General features: G+C 41.4%; 1 protein-coding gene and 1 non-coding gene across 2 annotated transcripts in view; both read right to left on the bottom strand.

The window, feature by feature from the left end:
- RPL12 (ribosomal protein L12) overlaps positions 1-16514 on the bottom strand; it is a 130871-nt gene that overhangs the window by 67352 nt on the left and 47005 nt on the right. The window lies entirely within an intron of this gene.
- LOC115473626 lies at positions 4834-4962 on the bottom strand. Its single transcript, XR_003942718.1, has one exon. It is a non-coding gene; the product is annotated as a small nucleolar RNA SNORA65 (small nucleolar RNA).

The following is a 16514-nucleotide window of genomic DNA, read 5'->3' as shown; positions in this document are numbered from 1 at the left end:
GCAAATCACCCAGAACTAGAGGCTGAAAAAAGTGTGTTCATCTACCTGCTGGAAATAGAAAATATTGATGAGCTGGACAGGATGCCAAGAGAGGTATGTCTCATCTCAGTTTTCAGTTCATCATCTCCATCTGCTAATGGATGGCTACAACTACCTCACAGGTTCTGGAATAATGGGAAGCCAAGGTTGTAGTTACTACACTGTAATCTTCAGTTAGACACTGTACAGATACACTGTGATGAAGCTTCTGCAATAACTACTTTGTGCTACTGATAGCATCAGATGCTTCCTTTTCTGCTTCTATTACCCCAAGGGGAATCTACAAGCTAAAAGGCATTGTGTACTGTAGATATGAATAATGTGTCTTAATACTTTATAAGTATGTGAAGCAATGATAAAACAACCATCATAAGATTTGACAATTATAAAGTCCATTAGAAAGCTAAGTGGGACCAGTGTTTGTTTGTTGCATTTCTATCCCACATTTTCCCACCTACTTGCAGGCTCAATGTGGCTTACATTATGCCGTAATGGCGATCGCCATTTCCGGAGTGAGAACTACAAAGTGGTATTGCATTAAAGTTCATAAGTGACAGAGTAAGTTAAGCAGTTAAGTATAGAGAGTTCATTTCCGGAGTGTGAAATAAAGTGGTATTGCGTAAAAGTTCATTAGTGACAGTAGGTGAAGCAGTCAAGTATAAAAGAGTTCGGTTATATCCAGTTCTGGTACACATTTCATTGTCTGGCATTTAAGATGGATTATTGTGGTATGCCTTTTTGAACTGGTTGGTTTTTAGTGATTTTCGGAAGTTTGTTAGGTCGTGCATTGTTTTTATGACGTTTGATAGTGCATTCCATATTTGTGTGCTTTTGTAGGAGAAGCTGGATGCATATGTTGATTTATATTTTAGTCCTTTGCAACTGGGGTAGTGGAGATTCAGGAATGTGCATGCTGACCTTTTTGTATTTCTTGTTGGTAAGTCTATGAGGTCTGACATGTAGACTGGGGCCTCGCCGTGAATGATTTTATGAACCAGGGTGCAAATTTTGAACGCAATACGTTCTTTAAGTGGGAGCCAGTGTAGTTTTTCTCTTAGGGGTTTGGCACTTTCGTATTTCATTTTACCAAATATGAGTCTAGCTGCTGTGTTTTGGGAAGTTTGGAGTTTCTTGGTGATTTGTTTTTTGCATCCGGCATAGATTGATTGCATTGCAGTAATCTAGGTGGCTTAGCACCATTGATTGTACCAGGCTGCGGAATATTTCCCTTGGGAAGAAAGGTTTTACTCTTTTGAGTTTCCACATTGAATGGAACATTTTCTTTGTTGTGTTTTCGCATGACTTTCTAGTGTGAGATTTCGATCAATTGTAACTCCGAGAATTTCAGGCTGTCTGAAACAGGAAGGGTGTAGTCTGGGGTGTTTTATAGTGGTGGGTTTGTTTGTGTTATATTGTGATGAGAGGATGAGACATTGTGTTTTTTTTCTGTGTTGAGTTAATTGAAATGCATTTGCCCATGAATTTATGATTTGGAGGCTGTGATTGATTTCATTTGTGATTTCTGATAGATCATGCTTGAACAGAATGTAGATTGTGACATCGTCTGCATAGATGTAGGGATTAAGGCCTTGGTTGGATAGCGATTTGGCTAGAGGTGTCATCATTAAGTTGAAAAGGGTCGGTGAAAGCGGTGATCCTTGGGGTACTCCACATTCTGGTTTCCATGGTGATGATGTATTCGAGTTTGATATCACTTGGTATGTTCTTGCGGTTAGGAAGCCTTCGATCCAACTAAGTACGTTTTCATTGATCCCGAAGTATTCTAGGATGTTTAGTAGTATTTTATGGTTTACCATGTCGAACGCGCTGGACATGTCGAATTGAAGGAGAAATACACTGGATTGCTTGCTTGTTTGAATTTGGTTAAGAGAGTGATTAGTACTGTTTCGGTGCTGTGGTTGGATCAAAATCCTGATTGTGATTCGTGTAAAATTGAGAATTCGCTTAAGTATTCAGTAAGTTGTTTGGTTACCATACTTTCCATTAGTTTGACTGTCAGAGGGATGGATGCTACCGGGCGGTAGTTAGTTATATCATTTGCTTTTTTCTTTGAATCTTTAGGTATTGGGGTGAGTAGTATGTTTCCTTTATCCTTAGGGAAGAGTCCATGTTGTAGCATGTAGTTTAGGTTGGACGTGAGGTCTGTTATGAAGCGTTGAGGGGCAGATTTTATTAGGTTGTTGGGACATATGTCCAGTTTGCAGTGGGATTTGGCGAACCTATTGATCGCTTGGGTGACAGTTTCATCGGTGAGTAGAGCGAAGTTTGTCCAGATTCGGTCTGCTGGATATTCATTGGGGATTGGGCCCAGTCAGTCAGTGAATTTTTCGTGGTCAGTGGTGTTAAGTGGTAACGCGAGTCGTAACTTTATAATTTTCTCGCTGAAGTACTTAGCAAGGTTGTTTGCTGATGAGGTGTCTATGTTGGTCGTGGTAACTGGTGTGGTATCTAATAGTTTGTTCACGAGTTGGAAAAGTTTATGCGTGTCTTTGTAGTCTGGTCCTATTTTGTTTTTGTAGTATAATATTTTGGTTTGTCTTATTGCATATTTGTATTTTCGTTAGTAAAAGCAGTTAGCTTAGTAGGGTTTTAAAAAGGTTTGGATAATTTTCCTAGTCTGTAAGCCATGTATTAAGGTGGACTTGGAGAAAATCCACTGCATATTCTAAGATAAGCAGTATAAACTCTGTTTTACTGTTCTGGGATCTTGCCAGGTACATGTGACCTGAATTGGCCACTGCTGGAAACAGGATACTGGGCTTGATGGACCTTTTGGTCTGGCCCAGTATAGCAATGCTTATGTGCTTATCCATGGTTACTGCTCTCAGAGCTCCTTTTATTGCAGTATCATGAACTGAAAATGGATCAGTGCTTGACTTCTGCCTGAATTCATACTTATCCAAGTAAACCTTTTGTGATAGTAGCATAATGTAGCATCTGAAGATGAAACTGCTTTCTAGTCCCTGATTCTTGCAAATAGATCCTTTTCATTCTCAGTTACATATCAGATTCAACAGACCAGCCTTCCTGCAGTAAGTTTTCTTGTGACAACTGGCCTTTCAATAAATTCCAACAGAGCAAGACCCTAATTTGTTAGCCATATTGTCACTATAGACTCAAAAAGTTTAACATTAAATTTGTTAGGAAATTGTCCAGAATTCAGTCAAGCAACTTTAGTGCACTGTTTTCTAAAATATTGTATAACGGATCACTGTTGAGGTGAGTCCATATGGAGACTAACTGAAAATTAACCATGTGACCTATGTCCAGTTACTCATTGGTCCCAGTTACTCATTGGTCAAATAAATCTGTGCCAAGCATATCATTAGTAAGAATTTCATATTTATCCAGCTTTCATTGACTAGAAATGGTGGCTTGACCTATTGGCCAAACCAAAGATACTAGTAACTTCTTGACACATGGATTCTATGTTTATAACATTAGTTTACCTTTAGAAACTTTTTAAATAGCCTGGCAATTTAGAAGTTATTGAAAGTCTGTAGACAGATTTACAGATCTTTGCAACTTAGAGAAAATAATTTTTTTGCCTCTTTTTGTGCAAAAGTGGTCTGGGAGAGAACTTTATAACAGAAAGCTTATCTGATTTTCTTTAAGAGCTAAATTATGACTAAATGTTTTTATACATTTAGATGCAAATTTATAAGTTCACTTAAGCAACTAATACTAGAATTTTTAGTTAATCATGATGTGTATGTAATATAGTTCTTAAAGATGACACTTGGCTCATAAGATTAACATTGAAAGCCTGAGAGAAGCAAAATGAAACTGGCATGAAAGAGGATTTTTCTTGCAATTTCAAATGATGTAAAGCTCTTTGTACTACCTGTACCACACAACAAAAATTGCCTCGGAAGTGGACTCGCTTATGAGCATAACAATTTCTAATGAGGCATAACTGGGAAAGCCATAGCCTCCAGCTGCACAAAATCAACACACACTGCTCATCTTAACCAGTACTACCAAGAGATAAAATAATAAAGCTTTTCCTTTAATATATTTGGCACAGTGGCTTGTGACAGTGGCACCTTGTTATGCAAGATTGAATGAAATCCCATTTTTACAAATCTCAAAAGCTATGGCTTGCAGTTCTTGAATGTACACAATTCTGAATAAGTGATGCAAATTTCACAGCTGTAGGACACTTAAAAAGGTGTGGTGGCCTACTGGCAATGCTATGCGCTGCTATATAGAAGACACTGGCTTTGCTCAGTGAAAGATGGCCTGTAACAACTACTTCTGTACCATGCTTGGGTGGTTAAGAGTTAACTATTGCACACAACAGAATATCTACTAGCCAGATTTCCGATGAATATGTTTTCAAGTTCTAGATGGAGCTGTTGTGGTCTTTAGTCCTGGTTAACTAACCCAATAGTTTGGCTATGTGGAGGAACAGGGGGAGTTGTGAATGAAGGAGCATGGCACTCTAGTAAAGAGATCCGATCCATTCGAGTGAACTGCAAGCTTAATGGAACTATAAGTGCTGGCTCAATTATGGAAACAAAAATTATGAATTACATTTACTTGGTTAATAACTAATTTGTCTTAGAAATTAATCTGACCAATGGAAGCCGTGGTTGTTTTCACTGAGAAAGGTAAATTCACTTCTACAGAATTTCTCCTTTATTTATATGCAACGGACTGCCTACAGATTTCTGAGAGTTTGGTTTACACTATAGAAAACCTGTCTCTGCTTCCTTGCTGGTATAAATTAACAAAATGTACATGACGCTGTTCTGCATGTGGAGATTAAGACGGTGTCTCCAACCTTTCGGCACAGAACTACTCACAGCATAAAGACCAGTTCTGTTTCCTAAGGAAGAGTTTGCTCTTAGCTCACCACTGGACTACACTAGTCACTTATCAGACAAGCATAGTGGCGGGTGGCTGGTAAGAAAAGCAACAATACTAGCAAAAGACAGAAATACCTCAGCCAGCCATTTGTCATTTAGACCACCAAACCTGGACATTTTGCCTAGTAGTTTTCCTTTAGGGCCTGTTTCATAAGCCTTAAGCTGCAACCAGTAGGGGCTTCTCTCAATTCATTAAGTCCATCCACTTTAAGGGCAGTTCAAGGACATGTGCACCATACTTCTTGATCTCTGCACTATAATCTGTCCCTAAGTGTCACCACAGCACAATGACCACACCCCATGTCTCTAAACACTGCACCCACAGCAAACTCAGAATGAGAAAAGTCAGACCTTAGAATCAAAATGTTCTCCCAGGGGCAATTTCTCCAAGTGGGTTAGCTTTGCACACACCATGACAGGAATGAACCTCACTCCTAAACCTGGACATGTGGAGTACAATCACAATCTCTCAACACTTGCTGTAATACTTATGAACTCCAGAAAAAAGCTCTTTGGCACAATGCAACATGTATAGGCAACTTATCCACATGTGCTTGGGAAGGTTATGATAAAGACTGTAGTACTCAAAGTGATGGGAAATGTTTCTGTATCTTTCTGCCACATTTTCTTAGTCTCAGACTGAATGTCTTGGTACTTGATCTTCCCCCTCTCCATGCGACTCAGAGTAATCACTTGGGACCAACACCTCTGATGTTTTTCTCTTTTACCACTATATCCAGTTTTTTTATCAGTCATGAATAAACATGTGGTAAAGGTGAGCCTGCTGATGTAGTACGTCAAAAGCTTTCTGAAAATCTAGATAAGAGTTTCTCATGAGACTCCTGAGAAACTTTTTTTTTAAATGTCACGGAATAGGAGGCAGTGTCCTTTTCTAGATAAGGAGTTAAGTTATTGGACAGAAGACAGAGGATAGGGTTAAAAGGATATTTTTCTCTATGGAGGAGGATGAATACTGAAGCACCCCAGGGATCTGTACTGGGACTGGTGCTATTTAACATATTTAGCAATGATCTGTACATCAAATGTTGTTGTATTTGTACCCCGCGCTTTCCCACTCATGGCAGGCTCAATGTGGCTTACATGGGGCAATGGAGGGTTAGGTGACTTGCCCAGAGTCACAAGGAGCTGCCTGTGCCTGAAGTGAGAGGTGATTAAATTTGCAGATGACATAAAGCTATTCAAAGTTGTTAAAACACGTGCAGACTGAAATATTGCAGGAAGACTAAGAAATTAGAAGACTCAGCATCTAAATGGCACATGAAACTTAATGTGGACACATGCAAAGTGATGCACATTGGGAAGAATAATCCAAATTGGTTACTGGATGCTAGTGTCAGCAGCCAAGAAAAAGATTTAGGTGTCATTGTAGACTATACATTGAAATCTTCTGCCCAGTGTGCATCAGTGGCCATAAAAGCAAACAGAATGCTAGGAATTATTGGATAGGGATGGTAAATAAGATGAAAATATATAATGCCTCTGTATTGCTCCATGGTGCAAGCTCACATTGGAGCAATACATTCTGGTCACTTTATTTCAAAAAAGATATAGCGGAATTAGAAAAGGTTCAAAGAAGAGCGACCAAAACGATAAAGGGGATGGAACTTCTCTCATATGAGGAAAGGCTAAAGAGGGGCTCTTCAGCTTGGAAAAGACAGCTGGGTGAAGGATATGGTAAGCACATAAGTATTGCCATACTGGGACAGGTCCATCAAGCCCAGCATCCTGTTTTCAACAGTGGCCAATTTAGGTCACAAATACCTGGCAAGATCCCCAAAAAAGTACAAAACATTTTATGCTGCTTATCCCAGAAATATTCCCCCCCCCCCCCCCCCCCCTTTAATAATGGTCTATGGACTTTTCCTTTAGGAAGCCGTCCAAACCTTTTAAAAACTCTGCTAAGCTAACTGCCTTTAACACATTTCGGGCAATGAATTCCAGAACTGAATTACACGTTGAGTGAAGAAACATTTTCTCCGATTATTTTAAATTTAATACCTTGTAACTTCATACATGCCCCCTAGTCCTAGTATATTTGGAAAGCGTAAATAGATGCTTCACGTCTACCCATTCCACTGCACTCATTTTATAGACCTCTATCATATTGCCCCTCAGCATCTTTTCTCCAAGCTGAAGAGCCCCAGACGCTTTAGCCTTTCCTTATAGGAAGTCGTCCCATCAGCTTTATCATTTTCGTTGCCCTTCTCTGCACCTTTCCTAATTCCACTAATTTTTGAGATGCGGCGACCAGAACTGAACACAATATTCGAGGTGCGGTCGAACCATGGAGCGACACAAAGGCATAACAACGTCCTCATTTTTGTTTTCCATTCCTTTCCTAATACCACCTAACATTCTATTTGCTTTCTTAGCCGTCAAAGCACACTGAGCAGAAGGTTTCAACGTATCAACGACGCCACCTAGATCCCTTTCTTGGTCGATGACTCCTAACGTGGAACCTTGTATGACGTAGCTATAATTCGGGTTCCTCTTTCCCACAAGCATCACTTTGCACTTGCTCAAATTAAACGTCATCTGCCATTTAGATGATTGAGGTCTACAAAATCCCGAGTGGTGTAGAACAGGTAAAAGTGAAGTACAAAGAGCAGGGGACACTCCACTCAAACAATAGTTATGCTCTGGAACTCGTATCAACACCTATTAGAGTATCTGGGTTTAAAAAAAGGTTTGGACAAGGTCCTGGAGGAAAAGTCCATAGTCTGCTATTGATATAGACATGATGGAAGCCACTGCTTGCCCTGGATTGGTAGCATGGAATGTTGCTACTATTTGGGTTTCTTCCAGGTACTTGTGACCTGGATTGGCCACTGTTGGAAGCAGGATACTGGGCTAAATGGACCACTGGTGTGACTCAATATGGCTCCAAGAATGGGACGATATATGTAAAATAACATTAGACAAAATCGCCCCTATCCAAACCAGAACATCACATAGGAAAAAATCAAATCCATGGTTCACCGAAGAGCTGAAAAAACTCAAAACACAAGTTAGGAAACTAGAACGCGCATGGAACAAAAAGAAGGATGAACAAACACTAAATGCCTGGAAACTACTTCGGAGGAAATACAAATACACCATAAAACAGACTAAAAGACTACAATACAAGACAATCATTGGATCAAACTACAAAGACACACACAAACTCTTCTTCCTTGTGAACAAATTGCTAGACACCACACCAGTTACAAACAACAACAAAGACATACCAAGTGTTGACAACCTTGCAAAATACTTCAAAGAGAAAATTATTCAACTACGACTTAAAATACCCACCAGCCCTACTGAATATGCCACACTCCTAGACTGTCTAGACCTAGAAGACAGAAAGAATATACCCAGCAGACAGAACCTGGACCGAATTCGAAATACTATCAGAAGACCTCATCTCTGAAACACTCAAAAGATTTGCCAAATCCAACTGCAAACTAGACATATGCCCAAACAACCTCATGAAATCAGCCCCTCAACAATTCATAACAGACCTAATGAACCATGTAAACTCCATGCTACAAAGCGGGCTTTTCCCAAAAGAAAAAGGAAATATTCTACTCACCCCAATACCCAAGGACGCAAAGAAAAGTGCAAGTGAAATAACCAATTACCGACCAGTAGCATCCATATCACTAATAACCAAAATAACCGAAGGGATGGTAACAAAACAACTTACAAACTATCTAGCCAAATTCTCAATACTGCATGATGCCCAATCAGGATTCCGATCGAACCACAGCACCGAAACAGTACTAATTACATTAATGACTAAATTTAAACAAATGATTGCAACCGGCAACAATATACTCCTTCTACAATTTGACATGTCAAGTGCCTTTGACATGGTGGACCACGGAATCCTACTACATATACTTGAATACTTTGGCATCGGAGGCAATGTCCTAAACTGGTTCAAGGGGTTCCTAACCTTACGCTCATACCAGGTCACATCAAATTCAACTACGTCTGCAGCATGGACACCAGAATGTGGAGTACCGCAAGGATCACCCCTCTCACCAACTATCTTCAACCTAATGATGACACCCCTGGCAAAACTTCTAGCAAGCCATAACCTTAACCCACATATATACGCTGACGATGTAACAATATATATCCCTTTCAAACAAGACATTAAAGAAATCCACAATGAAATCAACCAAAGCTTACACATCATGAACACCTGGGCAGATGCATTTCGTTTGAAACTGAATGCAGAAAAAACTCAATGCCTGATACTTACCTCCCAATACAACACGAATGACTTCACCGCTATAAACACACCAAAACAATCTTCCAATTTCTGAAACTTTAAAAATCCTTGGAGTCACTATTGACCGCCACCTAACACTCGAAAATCACGCAAACACCACAACCAAAAAGATGTTTTACAGCATGTGGAGACTGAAAAGAATAAGACCATTCTTCCCAAGATCCATCTTCCGCAGCCTAGTGCAATCACTCGTACTTAGCCATTTGGATTACTGCAACTCATTATACGCAGGTTGTAAAGAGCGAATACTGAAGAAACTTCAAACAGCCCAGAACATAGCTGCCAGACTCATTTTCGGGAAACCAAAATACGAAAGCGCAAAACTCTTACGAGAGAAGCTACACTGGCTCCCACTCAAGGAACGCATCACTTTTAAAGTATGCACACTAGTCCACAAAATCATTCATGGTGAAGCCCCAGCCTACATGTCTGACTTAATAGACCTACCACCCAGAAACGCTAAAAGATCATCCCGAACTTTCCTGAACCTCCACTTCCCTAATTGCAAAGGCATAAAATACAAAGTGATGCACGCATCAACCTTTTCTTATATGAGCACGCAATTTTGGAACAATCTTCCACGTAACCTGAAGACGACCAACGAGCTGACCAACTTCCGCAAACTATTGAAGACTCATCTCTTCGAAAATATCTATCGAAAGGATCAAAACACATGAAGTCTAAGCACACTGTTAGTAATACATCAACACATTCTCATCTGTACTCTCATTTTAACATACTTAAACCTTAATCTACAGGTAAAATGCTATACCCGAAAGTTTTTTCGCGCTATTGTTCTATAGTCCTATCAGTATCCGTTGTTCTTCCTTTGTTCCATTGTTTTGTTCCATTGTACTATTCTCTTAACGATACGTAGACTCTGTTTTAAACTCAATGTATAACAATGTAACCACAATCGAGTTGTAACAAATTGTACTTCCATTAATACAATGTATTGTAAGTCACACTGAGCCCGCAAATAGGTGGGAAAATGTGGGATACAAATGCAATAAAATAAAATAAAATAAATAAATATTCTTACGGGATGGGATATCCCAGGTGATCATAAAATAATTGTTTTCGACAATGCTCTTAGGATCATGATCCAATGCTTTTCTGAAACACCACTGTTTTAATGCTTACAGAGTTTCAAAAGAATGAGGCCTGCCACCTTGTTGTGCCTTTCTGCCTAAAAATGTCTGCCATCAGCACTTTGCAGCCAGCCATGAGATGAATAGCTGTTTCTGGATCTTTCTTACAGAATCTACAGATGTCTGTTGCACCAGTTTTTTCAATGCTTGCTTTAAACCATCTTATCCGTAATCCACTGTCCTGGGCTACAACTATCAAGCACTCTTCTTTAAGGTTCCATTTACCTCCCCTTAACCATGCACGTATCCGATGTTGATACACAACTGGTTTCTGGAGTAACATTTTGTATTTCCTGTTGTACTTATGCATTTGCCATGTTTCTCTCATGCTCTTCCAGTAGGGTGGCTCTTGTGACTTAGCCACCAGGCTGGACCAGAAGGAGGTTTAAAAAATACAAACATAAATGTGAAAATAAGAAAATAGAAAAAAAGGAGCCACAGATGATCAAAACAGGAAGCAACTGAGCCACCTTGTTGTGCCTTTCTGCCTAAAAATGTTCTGCCATCAGCACTTCACAGACAGCCATGAGATGAGTAACTGTTTCCGGCTCTTTATTACAGAATCTACAGATGTCTGTTGCACTAGTTTTTTCAATGCTTGCTTTAAACCATCTTATCCGTAATCTACTGCCCTGAGAATTCAGGCAGCGTTACTACTTTTAAGTACTTTTTAAAAAAATAAATATTTTATTAAGGTTTTTACATACTTAGAACAGACGCTAATATCAACAATGTAACCATTCTGCAATTGTTTTATCCCCCCTCGATAGTATTGTTAATGACCGTATATTTACTTAATACATCTTTACTCTATAACCAGATCAAGGAGCTGTCAATAATCTGGGCGCGTCCAAGTCCACTCCATCAGTCAGCCTCCATGCTGCATATCTGTCCCATTGCTTATAGAATTGTGCGATCCGCCCTGTCCTTATTGCTGTCATTTTGGACATTTGGTAAAGGTAGTCCATATTATATACCACCCTTATCACTGGCGGCAAAAAGGACGGCTTCCATGCTGAAGCCAATGCGATCTTTCCTGCAACCAACCACATCGATGCCAGACAGTGTGTTGCTGATGTTATTCCTGCCGGTTGAAAATGTAGTAGGCATGTCTCCATCTTCAGGGCATACTTGCTCCCTAGGAATTTTTCTAATGTCCGAATTATTTCTAGCCAGTATGTCTGCGCCTTAGGGCACATCCACCAAATATGAGCCATATCTCCTATTTCCCTGCATCCTCTCCAACACCAACCATTTTCCTCCTTATACATTTTTGCTATCTTGTTGGGTGTCAGGTACCATTGATACAACATTTTATAACCATTTTCAACTACAGAACTAGAGATAGATACTTTAAGCAGATACATCAGTGCTTTTTCTCAGCTTTTACTATCATAGTTCTGTTGTATAACTTTTTCCCAACTCTGGGTGTACCGCTCTAGTGGGTTTAAATAGGATCCTAATGCTCTATACAGACGGGAAATGCACCACCTCTGGCCTCCCCCTCCCATGGCCTTTTCTATCGCTGTATCCTCCAGAGGGAGCTCCCCTTTAGCCCTTCGATTTACGTAATCCCGGATCCTGTTATAATGATACAGGTGGGACATTGGGAGCGCGAATTCTTCTTGGAGGTCTGCAAATAGTATCATGTTCCCCTCATCCCAAATTTGGTGCAGTGCAACCAGCCCTTTCTGTTTCCATATTCGGAACACATTGTCAGCTGCCCCTATGGGACAGCTCATAGCTGTCTGTATCTTCATACGACTAAAATGTTTCCTGCCTGGCAGCAGCTTCTGCCGCACTGTACTCCAAGTCTGAAGAGGGAAACGTACTGCGGGGGTTGCATGTTGTATACACGCTATCAGCTGTCTCTGCGGGGCCCATAGTATAGCATCTGGGCTCCCCATCCTCAACCAGTACTTCTCGATTTGTACCCAAGGCATTGGGATGCTGGACCCCCACCCCACCAACACCCGTAGCTGTGCTGCTTGATAGTATTGTTTGAAATTAGGTACCGCCATACCCCCTTATCTTTTGGTTGAAACATAATATCTGCCCTCACCCTAGGTGGTTTGTGTTGCCATATGTAGGCAAATAATTTGCGATGTAGGTGGCGAAAGAACTGTTTTGGGATGGGCAGGGGTAATGCCATGAAAAGATACAAAATCTTTGGCAATAGCATCATTTTTATTGGTGATATCCTTCCCATCCAGGATAACTCTAGCCTTTCCCATCTCTCCAGTTCCCGCAACATTTCCCATACTTTGTGTGGAAAGTTCGCCTCATAGATATCTGTTAATTTAGCGGTAAGGTTAATCCCCAAACATCGTAGATATCGAGTGACCCATCGAAAGGGATATTTCTGATGTAATGATAGTTCCATCTCTTTGGATAGACCCACCCCCATAATTTCTGACTTGTCCAAGTTCACCCTGAACCCTGCCAGCTTTCCGTATTGTTGTAAACTCTGCATCACCCCTAATTATGACTCCTGAGGGTGTGTCAGTGTAAGCAGAATGTCATCCGCAAACAACATTATTTTATATGTCTCTTCACCTATGGTCAAACCCTGTATGTCTACGTGTTGTCTAATATGTTGCGCTAGCGGCTCCATGGTTAGTGCGAACAGCAACAGAGACAGCGCACAACCTTGACGAGTTCCCCTCTTAAGTTGTATTAGATCAGATCCTGAACCATTAATTCGCAATGAGGCTACAGGATTCGAGTATAGCAATGAAAGCCATGAGATGAACCGTCCCGAGATACCCATCTGCTCCAACACTGAAAACATAAACTGCCACTGGACCTGATCAAACGCCTTTTCGGCGTCTACAGATAATAACAATGTTGGTTGTTTTGTGTCTCCTGCTTCATGGATCAGATGGATAGCTCTACGGATATTATCGAAAGTCGGTCTCCCCGTTATGAAACCCGTTTGGTCAACATGTACCAACTTCGGCATAACCCGTTGTAATCGATGGGCTAAAATTTTGGTGAAAATTTTATAGTCCGACCCCAGTAGAGATATCGGACGATAAGACCCACAGTTCTGAGGATCTTTTCCTGGCTTCAGAATATTTGCCAACCGCCATGAATATGAGGATCCATATCATTAAACACTCGAACCAATACCGGGCCAGAAATTTGCTATACTTTTTGTAAAATTTATTTGTGTACCCATCGGGACTCGGTGCTTTCCCATTCGGCAGGTCCTGGATGGCCCACTGTACCTCTTCTAAGGTGATTTCGCTTGATAATGCCTCTGCCTCTATAGTTGTCATCCTCGGGAGTACTGCCTGTGTTAGATATTCCAGAGTTTCTTGTGGTGTTGCTGTTTCTTCAACCTGGTACAACCCCTGATTACATTTATAGAAGGTGTCCTTAATTTCCTCAAGTTTATTGCTTACTTTCCCCCCCTCTGCACGAATGGTATGTATATACGAGTTTAGAACACGCTTCTTGAGCTTATATGCTAGCAGTCTCGACAGTCTGTTACCAAATTCAAAATAGGTTTGCCTAACTTGCTGTAATCGTTCTGCTACTTCCGCTAAGTGTAGTTCCCTAAGGGCCAGTCGAATAGCATGCATCCAATCTTGACAGTGTTGTGATAGAGGGCATTGCCAGCAATTCTGCATGTAATGTTTGCGTGTGAGCATTCGCTTGTTTCTTATACCCCACGCTTTCCCAGTCATGGCAGGCTCATTGCGGCTTACATATTGTATACAGGGACTTATTTGTACCTGTGGCAATGGAGGGTTAAGTGACTTGCCAAGAGTCACAAGGAGCTGCCTGTGCCTGAAGTGGGAATGACCCTCGCACAATGTCTGCGAGGTTACCCCCCCCATTATCATTGATGTCTAAATATTCCTCTCTCTCCTTCCAGACGTAACAGCACCTTAGGGTTAGCTAGCAGCTCATCTGGGAATCACCATGATGGAATCTCAGGAGTTCTGACCACCCACTCGCATGGTCCGACCATGTTCTTGGGATGATCTGTATGTCAACTACTTTGGAGAATATATTTGGAGGTCCTAGCCACATATCTATACGAGAGTTGGAATCATGTACCGCCAAGTAATATGTATACCCCCTGGACTTTGGGTGTATTTGTCTCCAAATGCCTATTAATTGCCAAGTACCCAAGAATGTATGCAGTTGGGCTCTATCAGACTGGGCATATCGTATCCCTCCTGTTGAGTTGTCTATCAATCAATGTAACGTCAGATTGAAGTCTCCTCCCATTAATAGGGTACCTTTAATATTCTTACTTAGGGCCTTAGAGACTTCTTTATAGAAGGCCCCTTGATGGTCATTGGGAGCGTATACATTTAGTAAAGAAAGTATTTCAGTTCCCAATTGAACTACTAACAATAGATATTGATCCTCTCTGTCTCTTATTATTTTCTGTACCTGCCACGGGTACTTGTTAGTCAGTGTTATAAGGACTCCCTTTTTTTTTTTTTTTCCTCCTTATGATTAGATGCAAAATATACATAGTGGCTTTTACCCCCCTGACATAAGTGCTCCTTGGTTAGGAGCAAATGTGTTTCTTGTATAAAAGACACATCTGCCTTTAAGCGCTGTATCTCCTTAAAATAGCATCTGTCGCTTCATAGGGGAGGTTAAACCCTTAACATTAAGGGTCATGCAAGTTATGTTACTCATTTCCCAAATTTAGTGAAAAAACTATGCCCAATGCCCATGTATTTACCTCTCCTGATTAATCCATTCTTTTTTCTTGACCCGGTCATCAGTGCTTCCCGTTTATCCCTTTTACTACCCCTCCCCCCACCCATCTCCCCATATTCCCTTCTATTTGACACATCTGTTATCCTTGTACAGGTGTGTCTTCGGGGAAAGAACCTCACCCCCCTACTTATGTTGGCAATCATTTAACATGCCCCCCCGCTGCTAACATTTGTCAAATAAACACATTCTTAAACCAATCCAAACACTTCTCCTTTTACACAGTAAGAGCCTATAACTCTCTATATCTTTTAATAAGCTAACTCTTCTACGGTTATCCTATCTGAAAGTCTCTCTCTGTAGGTGATCTTCTCATTTCACCTGCAGTTCTTCATTTAAATCTGGTGCTGCCTCCATAGTTTCCTTGTTCAAGATACACTGGTACCCGGCTCAGGCCTGAGTAGGGAGTCTGACTGCTGCCGGAGTAGGCGCCCCTTGCCCTTGGCCACTCTTTGCCATCGTGGTTTGGGCGGATTGGTCATAGCGGGTTGGAGTGCTGTATTCCCTTCTTTATTGCCAAAAGCTTCTGGCAGTAGCTCTTTCGCGTCTTCCAGGTGACGTATTTGATGGAGCTTCCCGTCCTTATAGAAGGGCAAGCAAAGGGGTAACTCCACCGATAGCGATTACCCTCTGCATGTAAAAACTGGGTAAGGGGCTTTAACTCCGCCCTCCTCTTCAAGGTGCAGGCTGCTAGGTCCTGGTAGCATTCAATAGTATAGGAATCCCACTGAAAGTGGTGACATCCGGGCTGCCTGCATAATTTGTTCCTTTAGCTTAAAGTCACCAAAACAAGCAATAAGATCTCGTGGTTTATTAGCTCTTGACGTTCCCAACGCCCAGTGGGCCCACACAATCTGAATCTCTGAGGGATCTTTGCTGATTTTTATCGTTGCCAACAATGCACTCGCGATTTTTTGCACTACCATGTCACAGTCAGAATATAGAGGCACTTCTGGCAGCCCTCTAAATCTTCAGGTTACTTCTTCTACTACGATTCTCAAGGTCCTCTAACTTGTCCCATACTTGCTGAAACTCCTGATTGGATTTTATCGCTTGCCGATTTAGCCCCTGTATGGCCTCCGCTTGTTCTTCTATCTTTTCCTCATTTTCTGCCACGCGGACGCCCAATGCCCCGGATCTCACCTCTTAAATCCGCTCCCAGCGTCGCGAGGTCAGATCGCATGGCCTTAAGATCTGCCTGTATTTCTTTCACCCAGGATCCGATGTCTTGCAGAGTTGCCTCCTCCAGATCCGGGCCATCTCCCGTCTCAAACAAAGGTGGGGAGCTATGCAATTGTTGTTCCATTGAGGGATTGGGTCGTCGGTCCGCCGGGGCGTCGCCATGTTTGTTCGCCGGTCCTCTCTCGAATGCATACGCTGACA

The sequence above is a fragment of the Microcaecilia unicolor genome, chromosome 6 (genome assembly GCF_901765095.1).
Source record: "Microcaecilia unicolor chromosome 6, aMicUni1.1, whole genome shotgun sequence".
Taxonomy (NCBI): domain Eukaryota; kingdom Metazoa; phylum Chordata; class Amphibia; order Gymnophiona; family Siphonopidae; genus Microcaecilia; species Microcaecilia unicolor.
The sequence above is the reverse complement of the archived record's forward strand: the minus strand, read 5'-3'. Positions and strand labels throughout refer to the sequence as shown.